This window comes from Pyxicephalus adspersus, chromosome 7, assembly GCF_032062135.1.
Source record: "Pyxicephalus adspersus chromosome 7, UCB_Pads_2.0, whole genome shotgun sequence".
NCBI classification, from domain to species: domain Eukaryota; kingdom Metazoa; phylum Chordata; class Amphibia; order Anura; family Pyxicephalidae; genus Pyxicephalus; species Pyxicephalus adspersus.
This window is the reverse complement of record NC_092864.1, coordinates 71,008,399-71,020,530: the sequence shown is the minus strand read 5'-3', so window position 1 is coordinate 71,020,530 and position 12,132 is coordinate 71,008,399. Positions and strand designations below refer to the sequence as shown.

General features: G+C 37.1%; 1 protein-coding gene across 1 annotated transcript in view; it reads left to right on the top strand.

Moving 5' to 3' along the window:
* The window catches only part of GRIN2A (glutamate ionotropic receptor NMDA type subunit 2A), a 374,628-nt gene that overhangs the window by 268,335 nt on the left and 94,161 nt on the right, over window positions 1–12,132 (top strand). The gene's annotated exons all lie outside the window — the stretch shown is intronic.

Sequence of the window (12,132 nt, the reverse complement as noted above, 5' to 3'; positions counted from 1 at the left end):
TAGGCGCACTCGAAATGTATTATTTTATTATTATGATAAATTTATATAGCACCCCTAAGGCCCTGGAGCAGCAACAATACTTACCAGACACCCGTCCCCCAATCTAACGCCACCCTCTCCATCTATAACAAGCCCACAGATAATGCAGTACCAAGATTCCAGCAGAGACAAGTCACAAAACTAGAGACAGGAATAGAGAGACAAGAATACAAAACAGTCAAAATACAAAAGAGATCATTCGGTAATCCTTCCACCAGACGAGGTATACAAGGGCAAAACACACAGCAAAGTCGGGGTCACAGGCAAAATGTCAATCCAGGTAGCATACACCTACATTCTGCCAACTAACTCTGGACTCTTCACCTATAGCAAACTTCCAAAAAAACTTTTCCCAGCACACGTCCCCCCTATGTGTGCAAGTGATGGCACCTGGGAACAAGTATTGTCCAGAACCCCACTGGAGCAGGACACGGACATAAAAGGAGTTTAAAGGAGGCCCTGTGACTTTATAGTTATTTCAATGTTAACGTGACTTTGATCCTTTATAATCTTTTAGTTTATATATCTGATATTTTTAAAAGCAAAGCTTTTTTTATTGAGCACTCTTATAAAGGGCTACACAAGGCACCTGCTTAAATGCACGTACAAATACAAATGTTATTCAGAATCAACCATTGTTTTATGAATATTAAGATTTAGGGCCTGAAGAATTAAAGTTCTTTAAGACTAAAGAAGATGAGAGAACCTGGGTGATATAGCAAACCCAGAATGATTTTTCTAAAGTCTTAAAAGTTAGCAAATATTTTCAATCCTGGACCAGATCCATTCCAGGGTTGCCGGATCACCCAGGTTCTGTTATGATTGTCTATCTTCTCCAGTGGTAGAGAGTTTTATTAAGCCAGCCACATACTGATAAAAAATATTTACATGAATCTGATCTTTTTTACAAGCTCATAAAAAGTGTCTATAATTTCCCTATAAAACAGTAATACAGAATACATTTAAATGATTTGTGTACTAATAAAGACACTTGCTTCAGGATAAATTGCCACTAAGCACCTGTTTGTACACTAATGATGTTGAGCTGAAAAAATATAATTTTTTTTTTTACTGTTGGTTTAATAAATTTAGCAATTCAGGGTATTGAGAAAGAAGTCAGAGACTATGCATACCCTCTTTATGTTTTATTTTTATTTTATTATTAAATGCGCCAGAGTAAATTAGGATGAAAATGTTTCAGTTCTTCTTTTAGGATGTGCTACAAAGTTGTCTACAAATGTCACATTTGGAAATAAAATGTTTATTTTTTTATGTATTTTTTAAATCCTTTTCATTACAGCAAGTCTATTGGGCTCTTTATGCTCATTATACATTTGTTTTGAAATATATTCTATTGATTGTGTTCAGAACATTCCAATGCTAACACAAAGGATTCAATAAAAATGCAAATTTAGGCCATAGACAGCAGCAGGCAACACGTTTAAAACAACAGGTTTGAAGAAAACACACCTTTCATTAAAAAAATAAAAATATCTTTCTTGAAGAACCTACTAATGTGCCAAGTGTGAGACGGCATGTCCAAAAAATTAAATGACACTTGTGTTATTTTAATACATTACCCTGCAGATTTAAATAGAAAAGCATTGTTTTTCTTTTTATTCTGCTTATTCCATTATTCTTATACAATGGTAGAATCTTATAGCAGGCAATAATCAGTTGGGTTCATGGATTCATTTATGTCCTGCTATTGGTTGCTAGCCCTATATAAACCTCTCTAGTTCCAGGCTATGGTTGCTGAAGCCTCATTTTATTTTTCTCCCACTTGCCCAGTGATATTTCGATCTGGATGAAGGGCTAACTGCGGCTTCACCTAATGGAGCCCTTGGTTTTTGGGGAACAGTTTGAAGAATGGTTGATGGCAATGGCACAGCGAGGACTACCTCTTTTCGACTTACGTTTGGGTTAGAATTTAAAATTGTTGGTTTGAAGGTTATTGGCCTGGTGTTTCTGTAAACTCTTAATGCCCAGATGAGATATGTTGCTATTTATTATTTCCCTGCTGCATCTCAATATGATGTTTCATTTTATTCCAAGGAGGTATGCGTAAAGGCAGTGGGCAATTTCAGAAGAAAAGCACACTTAGATATTCTTAAAGATGTTCAACTTGCAGCCATGTTTGATAATGGAAAAGAGATGTCATTGTACATTTTTATAACCCCTAAATAAAGATTTGGTTAGACTTTTCCTGAAATAGTTTTGTTCAGAGGTGGGCAATGGAACCTGTATCACTACAGCACATGATATATGGTGTAGTATAATTAAATGCAAAGTAAGATTCAAGAGGGATGAAATGGGATTGTTTAATGAAATGGAGCTACTCCCAAATTTTCTGTAGCAGGTGAACAATTTTCTCTCTTTTTCACTGGACAGCCAGACATTTGTAGAAAATGCATGAAATATGGACATACTATTCAAGAATGTATGAAGGCAATTAAATGTGTGAATTGTGTCTTTGAGAAGCATGATGCTATAGAATGTGGTAAAATGTGTGATTCGTGTAATGACACAGGCCTATTGGCTAGGGACTGCCCTAAAAGGGATGGATGGATAATATACTCTTTTCCTAATGCTGCAGGAAGGATAGCCTTTAACCCCCCTAGCGTTCTAATTCCATCCAAATTTCCATGCAAAAACCGTTACTTTTTCTGCATGGAAATTTATTTTACATTGTAGGCTATGATTCTTAGGCAAAACTCACCGTAATATGTCCAATATTTAATAAATTTAATAAACCTAATAATAAACTTTAAATAAAAAAACACAAAAATCTATTTAAAAATTGTAATGTAAGTGTACAGTAGCATATATAATATATATATTATATTTGTATTATTTGAAAATTTGTATTGGAATCAATACAGCTATTTTGTATTGAATGCCGGAGAATGTCTGCATTGCGCGGCTGAAGATCAAAGAAGACGGACGTGTCCCCAGGACCTGCAGGAACCAGCAGGACACCGGGGGAGCACAACAGAGCAACGTAAGTTGTTTTTTTTTTTTAAATTTAAGTTAAAGCTACCCAAAGTGTGACTCAGTATTACTGAATTTGCAGGTAAAATCCAACCCGAGTCACACTCGGGATTACCACTAGGGGGGTTAAAAGGGGGTCAAGATATAAAAGAACTCCTGCAGTACAGCCTTCAGACGTAGACCCTATTCCCTCTGTTTCATTCTGTCCTCCATCTGGAAGAGGTAATAGCTGGTCTCCTTAAAGTGAATTAGGTATAGAGTTATAATACAAGCTATACAGCTGATTCAGCCATGGCTTCTCACTATGCAAATCCTCACAAAATCCTGGAGGGTGATGGGAATGAGGTAATGCAGGTTACCATGGAAGAGGCTGTAAATTATGTATTTAAAGTAGTGGAACCTGAGGGCATTGAGGTTGTTGGGATAGGGAGGAAGTCAATCCCTTAACTGGTGTAAGTGAGGAAAAAACAAATAAGCGCTTTTTGAGCAATATTTCTAAGTACAGTTCAAGGTTTCTGGACCAGATTCTCCTGATGCGAAAGCCAAAAGCACACCTAGGTTGAGAAAGGAAGGTCTAAGACCAGGTAGTGAGAGCAGTCATAGGATCTAATACTAAATTACCCTACCGAAAGCATCTAATACTAAGTACTAAAGCATCTAATACTAAATACTACTCTTCACTGCTAATAAAGCTTTGTCAATCAGCTCTTTACGTGTGCATAGCGTTGGCTCGCCAGTGAGGAGAACTGCAGTTTTAGATTATTTGACTAGTCTCAAGAAGGATATTATATTCATTCAAGAATGGGCTTGAAATATGCACCAACGGCTGATGAATAGCCTATTATTGCAATTGTGGCTATTGTTTGCAATAACAAAATATAAGGAATTGGTAAATTCACCTTTTTTTATGAGTCTAGAACTGTTAAGTCACATATTAACTTTATGTTTGTTTCTGAAAGTATAAAAATTCAAGAGTATATATAATACCCTGAGCCCTGTCAGACCACAAAGTTATCTAAGCTAAATTCGTGGATTAAGAACACCTCTTAGTGGTGCAAGTGCAATTTTACCCCCTTTAAGGAGAATGAAATCATACAGGATTTTACCCTTCTCAAGGGGTGTACTGTGGGAAGAGCTGGGAGCCGATTTCAGCTGGAATTGTGCCACGCTGTCCCACACTTCCGCCATCTTAGGTCTGCTTCCCTGTAAAGAAAATCTGTCTTGCTGCTTACCCCCTGCTTTTCCAACCATACCTGCAAGGTTGATGCAAGTGTGGAGAAGAATCCTCATCCAGGGATCATGCTGGATGCCATGTCAGAGCTGCGATGGAGCCAGATTAGGGAACGGAGGGGGGGACGCGCAAATAAGGCATCTGCCATTATCACGGGTGGCGCATGCGCACTCCTCCATAAAGGATTTTAAAAGCCTTTTCTCCAATTTAGGAGCCACAAAAGTTTTATCGATTAAATGGTCTGGTGGGATTAGGTTACAAAAAGAACAAGAACATTGGGTGATAGGGAGAGGTCAGGCGAGAAGGGAATCTGAAAATCAATTCATGATGAGATTAGTGATGATTTGTAAGCTTAAAGACCTTTATTGGAATACCAATGATGTTGTTACTGAAATAATGCAGATTTTCTTTTCTGAACATATTAAGAGTTATTCGGAAAATGTTTCCCTTTAGGCAGACCCAGAGAGGAGGATATCGGATAAAGTGATCCTCCTTAGGGACATTATAACTTATTCTGGAGAAATATATCTGTCATTGATGATTAAGATCCAGAAAAGCCATTTATAGAGTGTCACATATCTGTTTCAAATCTTCCAGATGATTGGAATCCCTAAAATGCTTCTAAAGACCAAAATGGAAGGATCAGCAATCCCTTAATCCTGTAAAATCTTAAATTAGACAAGGTTGCATGTCTTTCCCTATTACTATCATGTGTGTGGTTGAACCTCTTTTAAAGAATATTCAATGAGATAAGATGATTAGAGGATTTGCGATGCCAGGAGATAGTTAGCACCCAGTGAATCCTTCCATAAATGATCGACCTTTTGTTTTTGCTATATTGCAAAAAATATTGAATAGAAGCAACCTTGACAACCCAGTGATAATTTCAAACAATTCTTTGCAAGTCCAGGGTTCAGTAAATATACTTTGGGTAGAATTTATTGAAAGTATGATAAATGAGAACTTTAATAAATTGTCTGATAAGAATAAAAAGAAAACCGACCTTTGGAAAATCTGTGACCTCTCCTTGACCATAGCAAGAATGTAGAGAAGGAAAGACTTTTTTTGACAATGGGTTTTTATGTGTTGAAATGTTTATTCATGTGTTTGTATTCAACAAAAATTACAGAAAGGTTTCTTTCTTATTTCATATTATATTTTAAAAATGCTATTCTAGACATGTGGTTCCTATGATTGTCATATAACAAATGTTCTTAACACATATATTACATTATCAAAAGGTTTAAAGATTAAACATAAATAATAGTGATGTACTCAAACAATACAATTTTTACCGACGCATTTCGCCCAAAAAGTGGCTTCCTCAGGGTATAGAGAGCCTTGAGTAAAATTGAATATGTTTGAAGGATGAGTCTAATGGTGTGTATTAGGGTTATATACAGTGAGAGTGTAGGAATGTCAGTGTAAGTTGGTCATGCATCTGTAGTGAGAAATATTAGACTGGCTAGAGGGTCAGCTTGTTAATACAGTTACACTTCTAGCGTGGAGGTTTTTTTTCTGCATTTTAATGTACATGGCCTTTATAGTTTATTATCTCACAGGCGTTGACAGTATAAGCATTTGTCCGATCTAGGTTGGGAAACCAACGAGTTATTGTGGATGCCTCCCAGATTGGGAGTTTGAATATGTCCAATCTAGGTTAGAAATCCAATAAGTTATTGTGAATTATATAAATAGTATGTGGTCATGCGAAATAGTTAGTAACCAGGATGGAGAAAACAACCAAAGAAAACATTGGGAAGTTTACCATTACTGTACATGAATGAGCGGTCTTAGAGGGTGGTTTATTGTATTTGTTAGATTAGAAAGAGGTAAATAATGAAAGCAAAAGCCGTTTATAATTCTCATTGGTGATTGAGTGTATGTGAGCAGTATATCCGCAGCCAGCCTCGGAATACTCAGCCTGGGAATACTAGTAGCGCTGTCCCAGCCCAAAGTTTTCCTCAGGACTTCAGTGTGCATAGAATGCCATCTGGCAAGGAATAACAGAGGACCAGGAGCCCACAAAGCAGGAGAGGGAACACAATGGAAGACAGATAGTCCAGGGCCAGTTGGCAGAAATCAAGGGTCCAGAGCTAGAGGTCAGTTTACCTATGACTAATACCATTTTTAAAAATCAACAGAAATAACACAGAAAACTGTCCTAGAGCTATTTGTGGTAGTTTGGAGACTGTCAAACATCTATTCTGGGATTTTGACTGCACATGGAGGTTGACAACATGTTCCAAGAATTTGAATAATTGAATTGATATATTGAGCCTACTTTGGAGTACGGCTATGTTATTGTATACTACTGACTGCAGAACGCAGTGGTGTGAAGGATGATTTTAAATGGCATGGACCTTCTGGTTCTTTGGCATGCTAGGAACACTTAGCCAGTAGGAAAAGAAGATCTTTCAGTGGGTTGGTGCAGGACACTCGTGTTGGCGAGGATGCATACATCATTTCTATTCTTTGCCCAACATTTTACTTGAGATCATGCACAAAAGTTATGGGAATAATGAAAATTGGTGAAAGCATATGTGAGAGTTTTTGATAAAATACTTAGCCTCCACACCCCAGGTAATCTGGTGTCACCTGTTGGGGGGCAAAGCCCTTACAAGCTGAGATTCCAAAAACCAGAGGCTAGAACTAGGGAGGTTTAATTGGGGCTAGCAGCCAATAACAGGACAGGAACATAATTTCTCATTGGCCACAGCACAAACTCTAAAATCCACTTCAGCTGTGCAGAGGATGCTGTGAAAAGTGGAACACAGCTAAAGGGATGCTGAGGAAGCTGCAGGTTGCTAAACAGATGATCTATAGGTGAAGTGGTAACATTGCTAGTGTTAGGAGATTTAGAGTGAGATTTGGTGATCTCACTACTGTGTTGCTCACTGTTGTTCTTGCTGAAGGCTCCTACATGAGGAACCAAAACCCCTAAAATGGCTGCCTACAGACAGAGATAAAGTGAAGAATAAAGCAGGGTAAAAAGGCAGTGAATAACTTTTGACCCAAATGTGGCTAATAAGGAATTTTCTTTAGGTTGATTGTAAATTTTGATCATGCCGATAATTTGATGGATTTGCATTGATTAAGAGGTGACCTTTCTAGTATTACCACAAATTGATCGTCGGGGTTGGCAAGCCAAAGGACAACTATGGGACACCTGAATCAGAATAAGAAAAAGCATATGGGCTGGTATCATCATAGCAGGGAAACGTCTAGCTTGCTAGAGGGATACCAGCCTAAATTTTTATTTTCAAAAGAGGGAGATTCTATAGGTGTAATTTTACTTTGTTCTCATAACCTCTTCAGCAGTTTTTGTGTGTACATGGACCTTGAAATTACCTGGAATAATATATGTCCATATACTTCAATACCCCAGATACTCTTTGAGTAGGGGCAATAAAAACAACAGTGATAGTTGTATTTGTGCTTCACACAAATTTGTATAAATGATTAGTTAATGCTTGAAAAAACTGTAATAATTGCATGACTAATCTGAAAGTAAATATAAAAAGCTGAACTGTGATTAATACTTGATTCAGTCTATTTTTCTTCTTTTTTTACTATGTATAATAGTATGATAATCTCCGCAAAAGACATGGCTTCAATTTAGCTTTTACCAAATGTGCCTCTGGTTTAATTTTTTTAACTTCCATTGTTTTCTTTAGAATGCTTACCATGTAGTTTAATTATGTAGGCTGTTTATTTAGAACAAATGGTAAAGCTAAAGCTAAAAATTAAATAATAGGTATTTTAAAAATTTCATGATTTGGTCCAGCACAATGGTATAGTACATGTATACTAATATATATCTTCTTTGTGAGATGGATAACATTTTAGTTCAAGCCTGTTCTAAAATGAGTTGAGTTGAACCTGGCAGAAAAATTACCCAGTTCCCTGCTTCCATCCTTCACATATTAAACCACAATTAGTAGGTGTAAAATGTACAATAGAAAAAAGTTTAAGTTGTACTGTTGAGTCTTGCAATTTAGTCTCCAGAGGAATAAATCGACTCTCTACCGAACCTCATTGATTATGGGTCGTAGTGTAGAAGATCAATGGTATAAAATACACAGCAACTCCAACTGTCCACAGACAAGTCGTTAGGGTTTATTGTCAGATTTACAGACCAATCTCACAGCAATGCAAGCTGGGTTCACTTATCTTTACAGTTATAGTTTACACTTACCCACAAGTTTTACCCCAGTAAGAGATTTGTGAACAGAAGGGACAGTGTAAACAGATCTTGCATTTAACTACAATTTCAGATTAAAATTTATTGTTCAGTCAGTACAATTTAAAAAAAATGTTGATGATACTAAAATGCTAATACACGATTATGTAACTAATACCAGCTACACTGCTCAGATTTTTTGGAAAGCATATATACTAAAACTCTGGTATATGTACATTTATTGACTCTAAAAGTGATGCTTGATATTTACTTTTTAACTTGTTATCCAGTAAGAATTTTTATTTTAATAAGTTACAAACTGTGAGGATTAGCACCAAATGACAGGCTGGCAATAAGGCAACTCCGGGTGTTTATTGAACAAAAATAAGGCAAACAAACTAAATGATCTGATCTGCACTAGCAAGGGTGGTGTCAGCAACACAAAGTCTTTAAAATCAAAATAATAGCCTCCTGACTAAATCTGGCATCCTCAATGGTGCTTCTCCTTTTATAGACCCAGGCACGGGTAGACTGGCACACACATTCAAAGCCCCTACTTAGCACCAGGTGTGCTATACAGATGCTCCTCGCTTAACGACCAGGTTTCCTTCCTGTGACCTGGTCATATACAAATTGTTTGTTAAGCGAAAAGCATAAGAAAAGGTCACTTACAGACCGGGCTTAATGCGTGGATGCACACATATACATTTTTGTAGAGTGTACTCGTCGGAGGAGCAGGTCATAAGTGCGGGTGGTCGGTAAACAGATAAGTTGCTAAATGGCTTGTGAGCCTCGGGAAAACGTGGGGCCAGGAACTAGGAATCTGACACACACCTTCTCTTACTTGCTAGTAAAACAAGCCCATCGACAGAAATTGTAAACAACCAGCAGGTAAAGCTAGAGCTCCCTGCAACCAAACTCTATTGGTAGTAATAAAACCTCAAAAACCACGGTACCACATAACGTCCATCCAAGACTTTTCCCAGTATTACAAGTGCCCTCTTTGTCCCTGTGTTACAAAACATATATATTGAATACAATGAAAATGTTTTCTAATTCTAGTAAGCTGCCCTTAAAAGTCATTTTGGAATGAACTAAATTATAACATTCTGAGTCATCACAAGCTAAAATTAGTTCTTCTCACTCTAAAGATAATCCTCTGCACTGTAGCAAATAATTTTCACATTTCTGAATCTAGAGGTCATTTCTGTATAGTTATGCTACTTAATATATTGGCTACTCTTGACACTGTCAGTCTATTAATACAGGCTCTTCATTATATGGCTGTACATAACAAATCTTCCTGCCTCCTCTAGTTATTAGACTACTCTGCATCTTTTGAATAAGATTAGTGTCACACAAGAACATATTTCCTACTATGGCTTTGTGAAATGCATGTGATTATTTTAATTTGAGAATTCAAATAACAGCACTGTGACACTTGTATTGCATGCCAGCCAGGCAGAATTCATTTTTAGGCAGCCTAGTGAATAACTATTTCTGCCTGGCGGCAAATGGTAATTAAATAGTTACGTAGTCAGGTTGAAAAAAATACATAAATCTATTAAGTTCCATCACTAGGGCAAAAAACATATTCCAGATAAAAAACCCTATAGACATAATTGATCCAGATGAAAGCAAAAAACCCTGGTTCAATTTGCTCCAATAGTGGGAAAAAAATCATTTCTGATCCTGTAAGGCAATCTGATGGTCCCTGAATCTCTGTTGTTTTTACTTTAAAACTTTAATACCCAGTTATATTTTCTACTTCTTAAAAGTACCCACCAAGCAATCTATAGTACTTGTTAAAACTACCTCCCGAGGAAGTCTAATCCACATTTTCACAGACTTACTGGGAAGAATCTGTTCCTTATTTGGAGTGCCCCATTGTTCTTTTTTTATGACCTGTAGGTGAATAATTGTGAAGCGAGTTCTCTATATTGATCAGCTAATCTCTCCTCATAGCGGAGCTCCTCCATTCCTTTTATTAGTTTAGTTGCCCTTCTCTGCACTCTCTCCAATTCCACAATGTCCTTTATGTGAACTGTGCAGGAGCAGGATTATGTCTCAATCTTTGCAGTCTTTTCCTTTACTAAAAAAGTACTTAGCTTTAGCTATTGCAATTGCATGATATTACTAAGTCTATGATCTACCAGAACCCCCAGATCCTTTTCCATTTCTGACTCCCCAAATGTATTCCCCCTAGACAGTTTAAAGCATGCATGTTGTTAACCCCCCTAGCGCTAATCCCGAGTGTGTCTCGAGGTGGATTTAGTGTACCAAAATTGGTAATCCCGAGTCACACTCGGGTTAGCTTTAAACCCACTAAAAAAAACCCACTTACCTTGTTCCCTTGGTATCCCCCGGAATCCTGCTGGTCCCCGCAGGTCCTGGGGACATGTTCTTCCTCGTCTATCTCCAGCAGCATAATGCAGAGACGATCTGCGGGGTTTCCTGGTGACGTCGGTGCATGTGTCGGTGTGGACGAGCGGATCAGTGGTTAATTCAAAAATTTTTGTATTGGATTCGATACGAAATAGCTGTATTGGGTCCAATGAAAAGAAAAATAAATATAATATATAAATAATTATGTTATATATATAAAAAATATACATGCTACTGTACACTTAAATTACATGTTTAAATATTTTTTTTACAGATTTTTGTGTTTTTTTATTTAAAGTTTATTTATTAAATGTATTAAATATCAGTGGGTTATGCCTAAGAATTAAAAAAAAAAAAAGGAACTCTTTTTGCATGGAAATTTGCACAGAATTAAAACACTAGGGAGGTTAATGCCTAAGTGCATAACTTTACATTTATCTATATTAAATGTCATTTGTTACTTGGCTGCCCAATCAAACAGTACATCCAGGTCTGCTTGTAGATTATAGACATCCTGTATGGACTTAATTCTATTACATAGTTTGGTGTCATCTGCAAACACAGAAATGGTACTTTTAATCCCCTATTCTATATCATTATTTGCTAATAACCTTAAACCATTCACAGTATGAATCTTTAGTCACTATTCTCTGGATGTGGTCTTTAAGCCAGTACTAGGCCATAGAATTGAAGTCCAGATATTCATAATTTATTGCAAAGGAGAGTCGTTGCTGGCCATTGGGAGCAATATATTGGAGCCTTGCCTGCACTTTAAAGCCATTTGTCCTGTAAAAAAGCAGCAGTGCGTACTAGGCAAGTGGCAGAAGAAAAATCTGCTGTAGGAGACTGAGAAGGCAGAAGTAAAACAAAAGCGACAAAGATGTCAAGATATGGGGTGAGTGATTTATAGTGTGTGTTATTGTGTGATTGCTTTAAGGTGTGTTGGGCCGTGTGTTTAGGTGTGCTTACTTGGGTATTTTAGTGTATATAATAGGGTTGCAATGACATGAGTATTTTATGGAATGATAACCATCTAAAAATGTTCACTTGGGAGCTGAATGAGCAACATCTCAGTGACCAACCTAGCAAAAGAGTAACTCTGAAGAAACAGATAAGCAGTCCCTTGGCAATGCTGCTGGCAAGTTGTTGATAGTTGCAGAATCACTCATGGCAGGTGTTATTGTGTCTGTTGGTTACCTTTCGTTTCCCCTCCTCCCCCTATTTGCACATTTTTTAAATGCCCAAAAACAATTCCTATTAACATGAAACTTCTCCAAAGAGCTTTCTTTTCCATTCTTCTAGT